The sequence below is a fragment of the Chlorocebus sabaeus genome, chromosome 25 (genome assembly GCF_047675955.1).
Source record: "Chlorocebus sabaeus isolate Y175 chromosome 25, mChlSab1.0.hap1, whole genome shotgun sequence".
Taxonomy (NCBI): domain Eukaryota; kingdom Metazoa; phylum Chordata; class Mammalia; order Primates; family Cercopithecidae; genus Chlorocebus; species Chlorocebus sabaeus.
The window spans coordinates 32,323,138-32,343,559 of NC_132928.1; the positions used below are offsets into that span (position 1 = coordinate 32,323,138).

At 35.3% G+C, this 20,422-nt stretch overlaps 1 protein-coding gene across 5 annotated transcripts in view; it reads right to left on the bottom strand.

Moving 5' to 3' along the window:
• CRB1 (crumbs cell polarity complex component 1) overlaps window positions 1-20,422 on the bottom strand; it is a 274,285-nt gene that overhangs the window by 183,748 nt on the left and 70,115 nt on the right. The window lies entirely within an intron of this gene.

Here is a 20,422-nt window from a genome sequence, read left to right on the forward strand (position 1 = left end):
ATGAAACAAAATAACTCAAAAGCTTAAATAATCAAATTAAATATCCATTATTTCTGATAACCATATGGCTTTGCATTAAATTACAGATATAAACAAAAATTTTATGAAATTATGATGCAAAATATGGTAACTATGTCAGTGATTTCCTGATAAAATCACAGAGCTGGAGGGTGCATTTAGAGGTCATCCAAGGTAGCCAGTGGTCTTCAGACACCAAGCGCCTACATTAGTACCGAAGATTAACTCTAAGAAAACTTTATTATATTCTGTGCAAGAGTATTTCAAAATTCATGTTTCATTACAGGTGTATAGGCCTTTTAGTAATTAGAATAATTTGGACAGAAAGTTGAAATCTGTTACATAATTATTAGGAAAATAAATTACAAATAAACAATTAGTAAATGTTTAGTTTTCTAAGGTCTGTGGTTATCAAGACCTATAGGTGGTTTAGTGGGAATAACAAGAGGTTTTAATTCTGTTCTAGCTCTGTCACTCACTTTGTCAACTTGTCAAATCACTTAACTTCCATGAGAATAATTGTGTGCTATTTTAAAGTATAGATAACAGGTACCTTGAAGGAGTCTTATAAGATTCAGAGTTTCCAGGTATTCGGTTCTCAATAAATGAGGTTGTTACTATTGCTATTGGGAAAAGACTGTGCCCTTTGATAGGTAACCTTCTCTCTATTATCTAGAAAACAAGCAATCAAACTGATGCCACAGGAAGGGGAAAAAATCCGTTTTTTATTGGCTTTGCCCAGTCCTGAAATACCAATAATTAGCGTTTCCTTCCTTTAGAAAGCCATGAAGGGGCTAAGAAGCTAGGAATAGTACTGAGCTACAATGAGTACAGAAAAAGGCCTATACTCTTTCAAGTCTGTATCACAGGAAACATTGTGACCTCACATTCTAAGTCTTGAGAGCACACACAAGCCCAAGGAATTAAAAAAAGGAGAAAGAGATTCTGCTCAAATTCAGAGAATAACTAAAATAAATTAACTAGTAATGGTTAAAAATTAATATTTATCGAGAATGTTTCAACTCTATCCAGATGATTCTCTTTCATTATTTAATCAGCATGTGTGTTTCCCCTGGCATGGCCTTTCTTGGTAAATAATGGGAGAAGGAGCTTAGTGTCCCGAGTCATCCACCTGTGCTCCACTGCTGCACAGAATGCTTCACCAGACCACAGATTATACCTCACTTCGCTGTCAGTCACCACATCAAACGTCTGGACTGTGGTGCCTCAAGAACAGCTGTTTCTATCACATTGACTTCAACAGAGAGGCCAATGTGAGTCACGTTATATCTGTTCATAGCCCAGTTGTAATATTTGCTACCATTCTACTCCCCAAAACTATAAAAGTAATAAATTGAACTGAAGATCTGGCAATGCAGAGAGGCTTTATAAGCAGTAACATTGATGTGTTAAAAATGAGAATTTGACGTTCTTGTAACTAGTATCTTGTACATCCCACTGAGAGGAGTATTTTACTGGCTTTTCTCTAAAGGGTGAGGCCTTCTACCAAGTTGCCTCATCTATTCTCTTATCCCTTATTTCTGTCCCCATCATCTCTCTATTTCACTCTCTGACCCCCAAATTCATGGTTATTTATTATAAAAAGTAGTTTAGCTACCATCTTCTTGCACAATCCTCTTATAAGCCATGCTCTTGGACCAACTTCTCTTTTCACTACCCTTTCACTCCCTTCAACCAATATTCTCAGTTACCAACTAGGTAACTTCTTAATCAAGGGGACTTTCGTGTTGATATGAATGATACTTCACAGTTTAATGACCAACTCACACTCCAATAGCCTATGTCAGCAATGACTGTCAAGACCACGACTTGCCATCATCCCTCAATATTCCTGTAATGAATATTTAAAGTCATCTGTGATAACCACTGGCCTGTAACACAACATGATTTCAAGGACATCATAGGATTTAATTTTATTTGATGTGAAAGGAATTTGACAGAGGCATAGGGATAACCTCTGAGTTTAGCAACAATCATTTTGAAAATTATCAATGAAGAAAAGATATTACAACCAAGCAGTGGATTCCTTTGTTCTATTTAAATTACAGTATCGGAATACACACTTTATTTGCCACTTTTGAAAAAACAAATTCAATGATTCTGTGAGGTTTTTGTTTGCTTACTACGTGTCAGGCACTATCCTGAGCATTTTATATACCAAAAAAAGGACTAACAGCTCTTTCTTTGGCCTCCTCTCTGGAAATGCCTGAAGACTAGACCTTTGATTTGCAGCAGCAACTGAGGAATAGTTAGATATTTACCTATATTGATGCAAGAGAAATGAGAGTTCCATGGAAATGATTAAGCGTGTGTAACTCATTGTCAAGGTTGTTTAGCAAGTAATTGGGAACTAATGAAATGGAGCTGCCCTGAAGAAATGGGGTTAATCACATAAACCTGATTAGATGTGATTACTCAGTCACATACACATGGCTTGATATAAAAACTGAAGGGAGGATCTCAGAGCTGATGGTTTTCCCGAGCTGAAGTTGTAATCAATCAACTTTATTCCTTGTGGCCACACACCCAGGGTGCAGAATGACTGGGACATCCAAGGCTGTGTCTGAGAATCATGAGACCTCTGTTGTGTTGTCGTTGTGCATGCTATGACACTGGTCCTGCGCATTTTCTTCAAGGCAAGTACAATTGGTGCTTGATGAAGTCTACTGTGAATCTCAAGTCTGACTGTTGATCAAATCAAGTTAAGACATAGTAGAGTGTCACACATTCATTTTTCATACAACACTCCTATGCAGTTTAAAATAATTATTGCCAGTTTGCAGGTAAGAAAACATAGAATTTAAGTAAAATGATTGAAACACACATAGCTTGTAATTGAAATAAACTATCCTTTCTTGAGTATTTTTGAAACTGGTATTTTTCTAATATAACTTTTCGATATTTAAAAATAGCGAATATTTACTTAATACTTTTGTCTATATACAGCTACTTCTGTTAGTAGCTCTGTGACTTAAAATTTATTGTTTGAATAACTAAATTATTTTTAAAATAAAGTTAATTTAAAATAAATAACATCCTGTTTTATGTTTACGGAAGATTTTTTGCCTACTTATAGAAAACGTAGAACCTATAACAAGATTAAAGAAAAATATTGCAATCCCTTGTAATTTCGAAGTCCAGTGATAATTGCTATTAAATTTCTAGAAACTGTGGTATATCTAGATAGATAGATAGATTAGATAGATAGATAGATAGATAGATAGATAAATAGATAGATAGACAGATAGATAGACAGATGATGGAATACTACTCAGCCAAAAAAAAAAAAAAAAGGAATAAATTAATGGCATTCGCAGCAACCTTGATTAGATTGGAGACTATTATTCTAAGTGAAGTAACTCAGGAATGAAAAACCAAATATTGTATGTTCTCACTCATAAGTGGGAGATAAACTATGAGCATTCAAAGGCATAAGAATGACACAATAGACTTTGGGGACTCAAGGGGAAAAGGATGGGAACCGGGTGAGGGATAAAAGACTACAAATTGAGTTCAGTGTATACTGCTGAGATAATGGGCGCACCAAAATCTCACAAATCACTACTAAAGAACTTACTCATGTAACCAAATACCATCTGTTCCCCAGAAAAACATAGGAAAAAAAATTCTAAAATGTTTCCCTCCAGCATTTTTCTTTGGTTTTTCCAAGCATATTTTTTACATGACAAATTGCATATTATAGATTACATAAGATTTGACATCCTGATGTGTTTATTTTTATTTTATTTTATTTATTTATCTGTTTTTGCTTAACCTTTATGGAAAACAAAAATGACCTTTTGAGTAAGTGTTGAGATTCTTTCCCCCTTCCTTGCCCACAGGAGTACATTTGGCTCTGTTCGCTCATCTTCCATACACCTATATTAAAAAATATATCTTCACTAACTTTATTCCTGGGCTTTTGTGATGCAGAATCAAGACAACTAGAAAGAAATAAACAAAATTTGGGAACCTAGGAGAGGGGACTTATATAAGAAAGAGTAGAGATTTATTTCTGAGGGAAGAAAAGAACCTATGAGAATTTCAAGAGAAAGGTCCAAACTTTTTCAGACATTAGACCTTAGGAAGTAGTGAGAGACATTGAGAACATAACAATGGAGAAATAATATTTTTACAAGATATTGAGAACATAAAATGGAGAAAGAATATTTCTCTGTGCCTTATATTCTGATTGTATATGTGTGTATATGTGTGTCTTTCTTAAGAGACTGTAGGAAGTATTTAAATTGCTTTAATTTACTTTCGATTACTGGATTATGTTTATTTCTTTGATCTCAAAGCAACACAATTTATGTTTCAAACATTTTATTAGTATAAACTTGCAAATTTGATTAATAACATTAGGTTATTTCTAATTTTTCACTATTATATATAACATATGGCTTCCTTTACATGCTATTTTTTGCTCTCATTTTCAACTATTTCTCCTAGAAGAGTTAATGGACCAATGAGTAGGAATACTCATATTTAAGCCTTGAATCCACAATGTAAAATCATTTTATAGAACATCTCTCTAGATTTTTTGTGTTCTCTCTTCTTATTCTAATAAGTAGTCCAGAGGATGGACTTGATGATAGTTACTGAATTTATAAGTAAGGACCCAACTCTTTATCTTCTAACTGGGTCTCCCCTTTGAACTTTGGAAGGATATATCCAACTACCTGCTGGATATATTCACTTGAATGTACCTCAGATATTTCAAAATAAAGAGATTTAAATTGTAACAATTCATCCTACATTTTCTGTGCATTACTATTTTAGATAATGCCACACCGTTAAGATACATAAACTAGAGGCCTGGAAGTCATCCTCCTTTTTGCTGTCACTCATTTCTCATTAAATAATAAGTTAATGTTCCCCTGAAGTATCTAAGCCCACTCTGCTTCGCCCTTACCAGGAACACACTGTTTGAGGTCTCCATCATTTCATGCTAGGTCTCTCTAACTACAGCCTTGCTTACCCTTCTTTATTCCCTTCTCATTCTGGCCAAGTCTGAGCACACCAGGGTTCCTATTTAAAATCCTTCAGTGGCTTTCAAACCCCCTTCATGGCACTTCCCAACATGTGAAGAGTAGGCTAAAGGGTGCCAGAGCTGCAAAAGCCACCAAGTGATCACCTCTGGTTGTCAACAGTCTTGACTACATGAGCAAGTGTGGTGCGCAGACATTATCCTCTCTCTACAGGCCACAATGTGAAAACATTTGGGAACCTCTGACTACAAGAAAACTCTAGTATAAGATAATTAATTATAGCATTTAAAGCCTTTAATTATGTGGACACTGCCAATACACCCTCATCTCACGTCACTTTCCCTGTTTCATTTTTCTATTAAGTCCCAAATGTACTGTGCCCTTGGTTGTTTCTTGCCTTTTTCCCTCTTCTGCTCTTTCCACTTTTTCCCTCACACCAGTCTTTGCCACACTTTAAGAATCAATCATCTACCAACTTTCATTTTGTTAACTTATGGATTAGTGTCTCTTAAAACCTAGTCTGTAAATGACATGCATCACAATTACATAAGACTTATTTTTGAATTGAGTTTTTGGTACAACGCAGGAACAATGAAATCATAGCATCAGGAGTTGGAGCACAGAAACCCATCACTTAAATGACTGACCCCTCGATGTGTTTATTTTACACATTAAATTTTTTAATCCAATGTCATATATACAATCTCACTGACCAATGTACTTTACAAAATATGATTATATATGTCAGGAAACAACAAAAGCATAGTGAATTAAATAAATGTTTGAGTCTTCATAAATATGAGTTTACCAGCCATGAACAATTAACAGTGAAATATCCACTAGGAAAAAGACAAAATAAAAATTATCCTTCTTTAAAAAAATAGTTCTTTTAATTGCGATGTTAGAGTGTCAATTTTAGATCTTTCCTGCTTTCTCTTGTGGGCATTTAGTGCTATAAATTTCCCTCTACACACTGCTTTAAATGTGTCCCAGAGATTCTGGTATGTTGTATCTTTGTTCTCATTGGTTTCAAAGAACATCTTTATTTCTGCCTTCATTTCGTTATGTACCCAGTAGTCATTCAGGAGCAGGTTGTTCAGTTTCCATGTAGTTGAGCGGTTTTGATTGAGTTTCTTAGTCCTGAGTTCTAATTTGATTGCACTGTGGTCTGAGAGACAGTTTGTTATAATTTCTGTTCTTGTACATTTGCTGAGGAGTGCTTTACTTCCAATTACGTGGTCAATTTTGGAGTAAGTACGATGTGGTGCTGAGAAGAATGTATATTCTGTTGATTTGGGGTGGAGAGTTCTATAGATGTCTATTAGGTCTGCTTGCTGCAGAGATGAGTTCAATTCCTGGATATCCTTGTTAACTTTCTGTCTCGTTGATCTGTCTAATGTTGACAGTGGAGTGTTGAAGTCTCCCATTATTATTGTATGGGAGTCTAAGTCTCTTTGTAAGTCTCTAAGGACTTGCTTTATGAATCTGGGTGCTCCTGTATTGGGTGCATATATATTTAGGATAGTTAGCTCTTCCTGTTGAATTGATCCCTTTACCATTATGTAATGGCCTTCTTTGTCTCTTTTGATCTTTGATGGTTTAAAGTCTGTTTTATCAGAGACTAGTATTGCAACCCCCGCTTTTTTGTGTTCTCCATTTGCTTGGTAAATCTTCCTCCATCCCTTTATTTTGAGCCTATGTATGTCTCTGCGTGTGAGATGGGTCTCCTGAATACAGCAGACTGATGGGTCTTGACTCTTTATCCAGTTTGCCAGTCTGTGTCTTTTAATTGGAGCATTTAGTCCATTTACATTTAAGGTTAAGATTGTTATGTGTGAACTTGATCCTGCCATTATGATATTAACAGGTTATTTTGCTCGTTAGTTGATGCAGTTTCTTCCTAGCCTTGATGGTCTTTACATTTTGGCATGTTTTTGCAATGGCTGGTACCGGTTGTTCCTTTCCATGTTTAGTGCTTCCTTAAAGTTCATATGGAACCAAAAAAGAGCCCGCATCTCCAAGACAATCCTAAGTCAAAAGAACAAAGCTGGAGGCATCACGCTACCTGACTTCAAACTATACTACAAGGCTACAGTAACCAAAACAGCATGGTACTGGTACCAAAACAGAGATATAGACCAATGGAACAGAACAGAGTCCTCAGAAATAATACCACACATCTACAGCCATCTGATCTTTGACAAACCTGAGAGAAACAAGAAATGGGGAAAGGATTCCCTATTTAATAAATGGTGCTGGGAAAAGTGGCTAGCCATAAGTAGAAAGCTGAAACTGGATCTTTCCTTACTCCTTATACGAAAATTAATTCAAGATGGATTAGAGACTTAAATGTTAGACCTAATACCATAAAAATCCTAGAGGAAAACCTAGGTAGTACCATTCAGGACATAGGCATGGGCAAAGACTTCATGTCTAAAACACCAAAAGCAACGGCAGCAAAAGCCAAAATTGACAAATGGGATCTCATCAAACTAAAGAGCTTCTGCACAGCAAAAGAAACTACCATCAGAGTGAGCAGGCAACCTACAGAATGGGAGAAAATTTTTGCAATCTACTCATCTGACAAAGGGCTAATATCCAGAACCTACAAAGAACTCAAACAAATTTACAAGAAAAAAACAAACAACCCCATCCAAAAGTGGGCAAAGGATATGAACAGACATTTCTCACAAGAAGACATTCATACAGCCAACAGACACATGAAAAAATGCTCATCATCACTGGCCATCAGAGAAATGCAAATCAAAACCACAATGAGATACCATCTCACACCAGTTAGAATGGCGATCATTCAAAAGTCAGGAAACAACAGGTGCTGGAGAGGATGTGGAGAAATAGGAACACTTTTACACTGTTGGTGGGATTGTAAACTAGTTCAACCATTATGGAAAACAGTATGGCGATTCCTCAAGGATCTAGAACTAGATGTACCATATGACCCAGCCATCCCATTACTGGGTATATACCCAAAGGATTATAAATTATGCTGCTATAAGGACACATGCACACGTATGTTTATTGCAGCACTATTCACAATAGCAAAGACTTGGAATCAACCCAAATGTCCATCAGTGACAGATTGGATTAAGAAAATGTGGCACATATACAACATGGAATACTATGCAGCCATAAAAAAGGATGAGTTTGTGTCCTTTGTAGGGACATGGATGCAGCTGGAAACCATCATTCTTAGCAAACTATCACAAGAACAGAAAACCAAACACCGCATGTTCTCACTCGTAGGTGGGAACTGAACAATGAGATCACTTGGACTCGGGAAGGGGAACATCACACACCGGGGCCTATCATGGGGAGGGGGGAGGGGGGAGGGATTGCATTGGGAGTTATACCTGATGTAAATGACGAGTTGATGGGTGCAGCACACCAACATGGCACAAGTATACATATGTAGCAAACCTGCACGTTGTGCACATGTACCCTACAACTTGAAGTTTAATAATAATAAATAAATTGAAAAAAAAAAATAGTTATATTGATGGCAAGGGCTACAACGGACCCTAAGAACTAATAAAATATATTTTTGTGACAATCTATAATCTAAGCAATTCCAGTATGAATTACTACCTTTTAGAGTTTTTAAAAAAATGCCTTAAAGAAATGTACTTGATAGAATACATGTTTGGTATCATATCTGGATTTTTTAAAGCCAGTTTATTCCCAAAGCTCATGGCTCTCTGAAATTCTATCATCTGTCACACAACAAATTCCCTTTGAGGGTATATAGTATGTTGATATTTGAAATTATACCTGCAGCACATGTAGCTGGTGATGAATACATGCTAAATTATCTTTAAAACCTGTATTTCTTATTGTTTGAGAAATAGATTATTATTCACAGATGGAACCTACTTACAAGCTTGATTGACGATCTTTTCACTGCATCTCTCTCCCTTATGTTTTTCTGATTTACGATTAACAATTATATTTACATTAATGCTTCCCTTCATAAAGCCAAAAGTCTGGATGCAGAGTTTCCATGCTGTATCTATAGAAGGCTATTTAATTCAGAAGGACCAAAAGTTTTAAATTGTCCATGGTCTTATGAATAATGACATTGGTTTTTCCAAATTCTGACCTTGTGATATGGGTCTGTGAAAACTACTCACATTAAAAAATAATTTAAGTATCTAAATCAACAATTCAGTGGCTTTACTTGTGCACTCCAAGCCTTAGATATCTCTGCAAAATAGAAATAATAAAATTTTCATCACAAGGTTTGAATTAAATGAGATAAACTTGTAAAAACATTCAGCCTAATGTCTGACATAGAGAAACTGGGTAACAGAGATTAGTTGTATCTGGTAGGCAAGAAAAGCATGACTCATAGACTAATTAAAAAAAAACTTTTAGAGATGTATTATCTCCAAAAACAAAGAATATGAGAATAAAAGGGTAGGGAGCAGTGGACTGCTTTCACTATTGACATTGAGTCCCTCTATATAGACACAATTGCATATTTCCCAGCCTACAGAAAAAACTATGTTTATGCAAACTTTGCCTTAGTTCTAGAGCTATTCTGAACTTCAAGCAGTGAACCAGCTGAGCAGAAAGAATTGAACAGCACATATATTTCCTGATTTCAGTTGCTCCACAGAGGGGTTGTTTAAAAAAAAAAAAAGCCAGAAAACAAAGAAAGTTTTGATATAATGAGGTTAGTGAAGAGAACGCAATTTATATTTATATCTATAATTGAGTTTATAATTATGTAATGCTTTAATTATTTTATGCTTTAATTTAAGTAATGCTTTAATTATTTTATGATTACTTTAGGATAAATTGTAGAAATACAGTTGATACTATAATGGGTAGGCTGTGAAGGCTTCTTTTAAGGATCCTAGTCCGTGAAAGTATTAAGTAGCTCCTTGCAATATCATGTTTGATGTAATTTTCAGGCACTGATACGTAAAATGTAAAGCTTTACATTTCATTTTTCCTCTCTTTCCTTACCCAACCTCTGGTATAGGTGCTAACGATAAGTGAAATGAGGTTAGAGAGAAATAGGAATTCCTAATCTACAAACTGTGTATGCTGTTTGCCAAATCTAAGTTGACCTTAACCTCAAAATATAACTACTTTCATTAGGGCTAATAATTTCGAAGCAAGCTAGATTATATTTTCTTTCAGAAAACATTTCTTCATAGATAAGATTAGTTTTATTTTTCAGAATAAAATTTCTACCACTATCTACATGTGAAAATAGTAGCCAGATCCATGCACAGACTTCTGACATCATTTTAAAAAGTATGATGATTTTCTTAGGCAAAAATGTCTGTACAGCCTTTTCACACATGCCCACCCCACTAGAGTGTACATGCCTGGAGAAGAGTGGACCTTGCTCATTTTAGCTGCTTAATATATAGTTGCTGAAATAATATTTTTGTCAAGTCTTTTAAATTTCTAATATTTATTTTAATGGTTATTTAAAGAAATTTGTTTATAAATTGATCCCTGGAAGCTGGAAAGAAGAAAAAAGATGGAGTAGAAAACATCATTTGTTCCAAATATTTTATGCCTGAATATGGACTTTAGTCTGTTGATGTCAAGCTTAGCCACATGACCTGCTTTTGTTAATGAAAGGTGAGCCAAACTGAGGTATGTCAAAGCCAAGCTGAAGCTTTTAAGAGCTATTATATGCTTCCTCCATTACCCTTTTCCCTCTGCCATTAAAACAGCGTTCTCTAAAGGGGATTGCCCCTTCAGATTGTGTCCTAAAATGAATGTCTTAATCTATGTAGGCTGCCAAAACAAACTATCATAGACTACGTGGCTTTATAAACAAGAAAATTTTTGTTGTCGTTCTTGTTTTGGAGGCTGGGAAGTCCTAGGTCAAAGCACCAGCAGATATGGGGTCTGTCCAGGGCCAACTTTCTGGTTCATAGGTAGAGGGCCATCTTCTCCATGTGTCCGCACATGGTGGAAGGAGTAAGGAATTTATTGGACGTCTCTTTTACAAGGGCACTAATTCCATGTGTGAGGCCTCCACCCTTGTGACCTAATCCCCTACCAAAGGCCCCACCCACTAATACCACCGCTTTGGAGATTAGGGCTTCAATATATATATTTGTTTGAGGAGAGGGAACAAACATTCACTATAGCAATGAACCATACAAATGAGGCAGAGCTGCAGCCAATTTGCACGCAATATGTGGTGGGAACAAGATATGCACCTTGTTGTTTTAACACTAAGACTTTGGGTTTGCTTTTTGTTGCAATATAACCTAGTGGAAGCTGGATCATGTAGAGTGAGGTCACTAAAAACACTCTGCTCATCAATGTCTACTATTCAATTAGAATAATCATGAAATCATAAAATGTAGGTCTTGAAAAAATGTGGTAATTAGATAATATAACCCCCTCACTTTACAAGTGAGAAATTAGAGACCCAGAAAGTTTAAATGATGCATTTATAGATACATAACTAATTGTGGGCCAGAGCCAGAATCTGGATTCACTGACACTACTCATTTAAAAATTAATGCTGAATATAAATATTTATTCTTCAGCTATATTAAAAGAATAATGGATAAGGAAAATTAAAGACAGAAACACAATAATAATAATGCATCACCTGTGTGAAAAAGTTATTGCGGCAAACCGCAATAACTGAAATAATCAGCAACTGATTATTTCAATGGTGTTGCTTAATTTGTTGAGGTAATTTCATTTTCTCTCCTTGTATTCAAAACTACAAATTTCAGACCATCTGACCAGACATAATTACTTGTTGTACAGAGCTGGTCTCTGTGCAAAGCAAACTGAATTGTGTTGAGATTGAACCATAAACTCAGCCTCATTAGCACTCTGCTCTCACTAATTTGCCTAAAGTAAAATAAGTATTTAAAGGTTCCAAGAATTCTGAATGTAGAGAAAAGAGTCATCCATCTGGGAATTATCAGGACAATTACGTGGAGAACCAAAAGGACTACACAATGAGGTTAATCTAGGTTACATATCAGTCATTCCTGCCTTGGCAGATTTTAGTCACAAGAGTGGGATAGTGGTTGAAATTATAAACATTTTACTTTGAAAAAATTTTAAAGGTAGAATGAAAACTTTTATTATTTAGGACTAACTGTTTTTTTGGGGAAAAAAAAAAAAACAAAAACAACCTCCCAAACCCTGATTTATAGTGTTTGCCAAATTCCGTGATGAAATTACTTCCACTGTGGCTGATTTTAAGCCACCAACGCTTTAATAACTGGCCTCTTAAATTCCTCAGTGTTTATCTTTTGGAATAAATAAGCTGATGTGAGCTTGTGGGAGGTTTAGAATCTGACAAACTTGGTTTAAATCTCAGTTGTATTCCCTTGTAGCTGTGTTTTTAGTACGTACCCTAGGCTGTCATTTGCTTAAGGTGTCCTAATGGGCTTAATGGCTACTATGTAGTATGATTGTAAGAATGAGAGATACTTATAGTAAAACTCCTGACACCTTTCCTAATTTGCCCTGTTTTACTCAATCCACTTCAGTTATGTTGGACAGTTTACAGTATCTCAAACACTATAGGCACACTCCTGCTTCAGGGTCTTTGCACTTGCTATTTTCTTTGTCAAAATATTATTAACTGTGATATCCTCACGGTCCAGCTGCTCTCTGCTACTCTGCTTTTGCTTTCTTCTATAGCACTTTTTGTCAGCTCACAATTACATGATTTACTTATTTATTTGGTTTTGTCTGTCTTACGCCACTGAAGTGCAAATTTCACAGTATCAAGGATTGTGGTCTCTTCTGTTCACTACTGCACCCTTGGAGCCTAGAACATTGTCAGATATATAGACTTATGGCCCTCAATAAATACGTATTGGATAAATCAGTAAATGAAAAAACTATGGGAAAAAAAGTAAATTTTAATATTTGTTAATTGTCCTATCTTAAGGCTAGGGACAACTAACTTTACCTTGGTTACCTCTAAAATCAGTAAAATGTATGTTCCATCCAAACCATTCAACTCCAAATAGTCATGCTAATGGGATACAGCATGACTGTATCTCATACTGCTGTATTCCATACTGTTGTTATTAAAAGTACACTGCCTTGGATTTTGCTTTTAATAGAACTCTTCTGAAGACAAAAACCAGGAAATATAAGACAATCTACTTAACATGTTGCATCGAAACTTTGAAGAAATCACTACTTTTCATTAAACTAGGAAGACACTAGATGACAGATAAGGGGTGCTAACCATAGCAACCAATATCATCTAATACTAGGTGACTGAGTACCTTCTTCCTTTCAGAAATTTTACTGTTTATTGTTAAGGCAAAAATATGTAAATAAAATAAAAGATGACATTTTATTAATAAACACAACAAATAACACATGCACAGTAAAATAACTTGCAATCACTGTTTTGAATCAATAATAAAGGAAAGTAATCTTTCGGTGCCCTAAGTAATGAATGCAGTTTGTGAAAAAAAGTAGGTTAAAGAACTGAACGTTCAAATATGGAAGACAGCTAAACTGTTTGTCATGAGGAAATATGAAAGCATGTTTACACCTAAATCTAGTGCTATTTTACATATTGATCAGACTCTAAGTTAATTTCACAGGGCAAATTTACATAGGAGGAAATTTCTGAACACTTAATTCAAAGTGAAAGGCTGAATATGTAAAAGGTAGGGACAGTGTAAAGAAGGAGAAAAAGAAGAGAACAATGTGGGCACATTGTTTAGCATAATCTTTCTTCTACCACATGTTAATACAAGGATATCTATATCATGTTTCTTGAAACATAACAACTATTTACTCCACACATATTTATTGAGCACTTACTATGTTTAAAAAAATCCATTATAAACCAATTTTACCCAATAAAAGTGGTATTAACCAAGTGTTTTTTTAATCACATATCAGAGTCTTATTCATAGTAGACGTTATAGGTTGAATTGTGTCCCCGAGGTATGTCAGAGTCCTAACCCTCAGTACCTGTGAATGTGCCCTTATTTGAAATAGGGTTTATGCAGATGTAATCAAATTAAGATGGGATCATTAGGGTAAATGTACTCCAACATGACTGATTTCCCTAGAAGAACACTAGAAGAGGCCGGGCGCGGTGGCTCAAGCCTGTAATCCCAGCACTTTGGGAGGCCGAGACGGGCGGATCACGAGGTCAGGAGATCGAGACCATCCTGGCTAACACGGTGAAACCCCGTCTCTACTAAAAAATACAAAAAACTAACCGGGCGAGGTGGCGGGCGCCTGTAGTCCCAACTACTCGGGAGGCTGAGGCAGGAGAATGGCGTAAACCCAGGAGGCGGAGCTTGCAGTGAGCTGAGATCCGGCCACTGCACTCCAGCCTGGGCGACAGAGCAAGACTCCGTCTCCAAAAAAAAAAAAAAAAAAAAGAGGAACACTAGAAGAGAGGTAGACAGATAAAGTGAGAACATCATGTGATGATAGTGGCAGAGACTAGAGTGATGCAGCTGCAAGCTAAGAAACACCCAGGACTGAATGACACCACTGGAAGCCAGGAAAAGGCAGGTAAGGATTCCAAGTGGAGTCTCAGAGCGAGCAAGGTGCCTCTAACCTTTGATTTCAGACTTCAGCTTCCAGAACTATGAGAGAATAAATTTATGTTGCTTTAAGCTACCCAGTTTGTAGTACTGTTACAGTAGCCGTAGGAAACTAATACAATAGCCCCAAACTGAAAGCAACAAAGGTGTCCTTCAGTAGGTGAGTGTTTAGGCAAACTGTGGTACATCTATATAATGGAATATTATTCAGTAATTAAAAGAAAGGAACTATCAAGTCACAAAAGCACATGGAGGAACCTTAAATAAATAAATTTGGCTATGTGAAAGAAGCTCATCCAAAAAGGCTACATATTGTATGATTCCAATTTTATAACATCCTATAAAAGACAAAGTTATAGAGACATAGAATTATCAGTGTCTGCCAGAGGATCAAGGCAGCAGAGAAGAAGCATAGGAGAGTTTTAGAATAGTAATTATTCTGCATAATACTTTAATGGTGCACTTTTCAAAATGTACAGAATTTTACAGTACAAAGAGTCAATCCAATTGCGTGCAAATTTAGAAAATCATTTAGGAAATCAGGGAAATCCCAAGAAGTAATTCAGACTTTGACACAACAATCTAACTGCATTACAAATGTATGAAATAATCTCACAGAAGGGGTTGGGGAAAAACTGTTCACCTAAGTAGTTTTGGAAACAAGACTCTGAAAAATTAAAAACAAAAGGAAATAGGTATAAGGACTTACTTAAACAGATAAAGTTGTTTCCCATAGGAGTATGGGTTAACAGTCTAATACTGCTATATATGTATACTGAATTTAAACAAGTGAATAAATGGCAGATAGTGGAAATCAGGTTTCTCACTGTTGGAACTGGAATTTATAGACAAGCAAGGGGAGACAGCTAGAATGATCCATGTGAAAATGGAGTTAGAGGCATCAATATGAACTCATATTTGGCTTAATACAGACAAGCACAGATTTACATGTAGAGATATTTATAGAAACATGTATATACATAGACTAGTTCACAGACATATTTCTGTGCTCTTTCAGCTGAGATTGCCTAAAAGACCTGATACCCCAGCAGCAACAAGCACACCTGACATTCAGATCTTGGTTTGGGTTACCATTCTCTAATAAAAGGAAACAGGGCTCCTTGGAGAAATGGTGGTTTATGGTAGGATTGGGTCAGGAAATACACAAGATCAGTCTGAAACAGACTGTAGCGCCAGAAAGGAAGAAAATCCTTTTTAAAAAAGCACCCCACATTGATGGGGAGTATGTCAAAAGAAAATAGGAGTCAACTGAAAAGAACTCCCACAGGCCAAAGCTGGAACAATTTGAGTAACAAAATAAAGTAGTATTGAATTATAACCCAGAGTATAAAATAAATGTCAATAAATTCATACTGATACAAATAAACCATTGAAAAAATAAATAAATGAAAAAGAAGAGCCAGATCTCCTATGCAGAAGAATTTCAAAAAATTTATGTAAATTTTTCCCTCCAGGAGAGTGATCATAACTCCAAACTTCTTAAGTGTGGGCTAATATAGTGACTTCCTTTTTTAAGAGTACAGTATGGAGAAGAATAAAAGACATAACTTTACAGTTATCAGAGAAACCTGATAACATCACCTCCCAGGTGATTAAGGTCAATATCAGCAGCCACATATCATGTTGAGTGTATAAATCATTGATAATATTATTGATATGATGTTATGAGGATAACCCTTTGCCTTTGTGGTCTTCATTCTAATAGCCTATAACTCCAGTTTCACCATGAGGAAAACGTAAAACTAACTTCAATATTGGGAAAATCTGTAAAATACCTGGCCAGAACTCAAAACCTTCAAGGTCACCAAAAACAAGGAAGGCCTGAGGAACTGTCACAGCCAAGAGGAACCTCAAAATACAAGACAGCAAAATGTACTGTGATATCTTGGATGGGATACTAGAATAGTGAAAGCATGTCAGGTAATAGCTAAGGAAATTTACATAAACTACTTAGGTGAACAGTTTTTTTCACAACCCCTCTGTGAGATTATTTCATACATTTATAATGCAGTTAGATTGTTGTGTCAGAGTCTGAATTATTCCTGAGATTTCCTGGATTTCCTAAATGATATTCTAAATTTGCACGCAACTGGGTAGACTCTTCGTACTGTAAAATTCTGTACATTTTGACAAATCTACCATTAAAGTATTATGCAGAATAATTACTATTCTAAAAGTCCCCTGTGCTTCTTCTCTGCAGTCTTGATTCTCTGGCAGCCACTGATAATTCTTCTATAGTTTTGTCTTTTATAGGATGTTATAAAATTGGAATCATACAATATGTAGCCTTTTTGGACGAGTTTCTTTCACATAGCAATATTTATTTAAGGTTCCTCCATGTGCTTTTGTGACTTGATGGTTCATTTCTTTTTATAACTGAATAATATTCCACTATATAGATGTACCACAATTTGCTTAAACACTCACTCTAACTTTTCTTGTCCATTTGAATTTCAGTATTTGATATTGTGAGACCACAAATTATAATTTTTGAAAATCATCAATGATGAAAAAGAAAGCATACAATTCTCTAGAAAATCTCATTTGCCTAAGAGAAGTATCTAACAAAAGAAGCCACAGTTAATTCTGCTGTGTGATGTAGGAAACCCTGGGTAACCTTCACGGAGTAGTGATGATTTTACTGTAAACTGATGAGATTATTTCACTTATGAAGAAGCAAAAGGATACCTTTTTCTCACACTAATAATTAGGTAGGCACTTTACAAAATGCCGCTGCAAGGATATTAACTTGCACAGTGAAGATCAAAGTTTTCAATGTTTCTACACACATAGAATTTTAAGAGTATGTGATTACTTCCTAATGATTAACATCAACCTTCTCTGACCTATTAAGCAAATTCAGTTAGTTCTTATTTAATCTCTATTTGTTCTTCATTCTTTTAGGTATATTAGAAAGTACTTTTTAAAATAACTCCATTCAAATCAATTACTTAACAATTGTTAATGGTTTTTAGAAGACTGGATGCTACCCTAAATTCTTTAACATTGTTCTAGTAACTCTAAAGTAGTTTTGTCCAACCACATTTTATTTACATGTTGTGATCATACTTTAAATGTAGATAAAAACAGTTACTTTTAAATTCATCTAGATGTGGCATTTACATTGAAAATATTCAGTTTACCCCCAAATATAAAGGACTAGAGACACAGACATTACTTTTCTAATTCATGGCATGGTCGTTTCTTTAAAACTCTTCAGGACAGATTCATACATTGAGGTCCCAAAAAGAGTTTATTATAAAGAACTCTCATTATTTAAGACAGTCTCCAAATAATGGATCACAGGAGAGTCTCCCTCTAATAAGTTTCTCTTTTAATACATCAGAAGCAAAAAATAATATCTCTTCTTGAATTATTAAAATTTATTTGGTCCCACACATTAGAACCAGTTTTGCAAAATCATGGAACAGGTATGAAAACAATCAGGACACATTCATTGCCACTCCAAGTTAGGAGAATGTCTACCTGCTCAGGAACAGAAAGTGAACGTCACTTCCTGCACTCTGCTCTAATATTCCTCATGTCACATGTCCTCAACTGGAAGGACATAAAGGTTGATGAAAACAAAAACAGCATTCCCCTGGTAGCTAAGCAAGGCAGAACTTTAGATACAAAATACAGTATGGAACTGGAGGTGATTATTTTCTCTTAAATTTAAGGGAACATAGTTCAAAGTTCAAAGGAAGAATCATTGATTCCTTCAACTAATATGATATTAATAACTGAAATTTATTTATCCCTTTCTTTTTATTTCTTGAGACAGGATGTAGCCCTTTTGCCAGGCTGGAGTGCAATGGCAGGATCACGCCTCGCAGTAGCCTTGACCTCCCTGTCTCAAGCGACCCTCCTGACTCAGCCTCCTGAGTAGCTGTGACTACAGGCACATACCATGATGCCCCGTTAATTTTTTACATTTTTTTTGTAGAAATGAGGTCTTGTTATGTTGCCTAGGCTGGTCTTGAGCTAAGCTTAAGTGATCTCGTTTCAGCCTCTCAAAGTGTTGGAATTACAGGCTTGAGCCACCGTACCTGGATAATGGACATTTCTTTGTTTGCTATTATGTTCCAAGCAGCGTCTTAAAGCCCTTATGCATTATCACCTCACGGGAGTAACTACATGTAAGTTAAGAGCCCACACTCCAGAGCCAGATCTCCAGGTTCACATTCCAGATCCACCATTCACTAGCAGTATGGCCTTGGACAAATTAATAAACCTCTATGTGCCTCAGTTTTTTCAGCTGCAAAATGGAATTAATAATAAATTCTACTTGACAGGGTTATTATGTGTGTAAGAGTGAACAACAGTTATAAAGCTCATATTGTTTCTCTTTTCTCCTAAATAATCTCGTTGAAGAGAAAGATTTTATATTTAACTATAGTTTATATTTAACTATAGTTATTTTTAATATAGTTTATATTTAAATATAGTTTATATTTAAATTTAAAGTTTAAATATAAATTTTATATTGTAAATATAAAGTTTATATTATATTTAAATATAGTTTATATTTAACTATTCTGATGATTCCTAGCATCATTATGTAGTAGGTTCCTAATAAAGATTTATTGTGTAGGTCAGAACTTCTGGTCACCTGTATTTGAAATGAAGAGCTAATTAAATTATAGGTTCCCAGGATCTACTATAAAGACAGTAAGTACCTGGGGCTAGACTTGAGAGGCTGCACATTTTAACCAGGCATTCCAACTCTCTGAGTTGCCTCAAAGTTTGAGATACACTGGTATAGTGAATGAATCTTTGTTTCATCTTCTATAAAATGTGAATTACTTTAATAGTATCTATCTTATAGGGTTGTTGAAAGAAGTAAATGACATACAGGAGATAGAAAATGCTTAACACAATGTTAGCAATTTTTACTACTAAATATTATGTTATTCCCTTGTCTGGAACACAGAATTTATGTCAAGAATACTAGGTGATAAGAGTAGAAAGGAAGGCTGATCCTAGATAGCTGAATGTTTTAAAGTCAGGTAGGAAGGAAAAACTCAGCTAACAAGGTCTAAACTACATGTTTTGATTGGGAAGGCAATATGATTATATCTTGCCAACAAATATATTAACACAGACAAAAGTCTACCTACTTAAAAATTGAAGAAAATGAGACTTCAAATTTACTTTTTTAAATGAATAACAATACTGTGCTGGAGAACAAATCAAATAATTACAAAGTATTTAGAATCTATCAATAAAATTACCTACTCAAAGAGAGCAAAAACAAATGATGTATATGTAAGTATCGATTCATAGTTATCTTTTTAATTAAAGATATCACATATTCATTTCCCTTAAAACAAACTACAGCAAACTCTAGGAATTTTCATATATATTGCATTGAATGACAAAGCTCTTTGCCATAAAACGCACCATAAACTCACTTCACATTCATCTTATGTCTTATTTTTCTCCCTTTCTCTTCCTACCTGCACAACTAAACACAGCACTTCTCTTCCTCATTCCTCATTACCTGGGGCTCACATTAAGTTTCAAGGAGGGTAAATAACTATTTAAATAACAACTGTTTAACAAATATATCTCTGAAAAAATTCCTTTGTGCGTGTGTGTTGCAGTCAAGTATTTTACTGATCATTTGTTTAAAGTTTGAGTTGGTTTTTCTGTACCTGCCATCAGCTACCTACCCACAGCATTTACTTATTTCTTCACTCAGTCTAATATATGTTCAACTGTAAACCATACAAGTAACAATCTCACTGGTGCAGCCACAGAAGGTGACCCAGATTACACAACACTGTGTGCTAATGCCAAGTTGTCTTGTTCAAC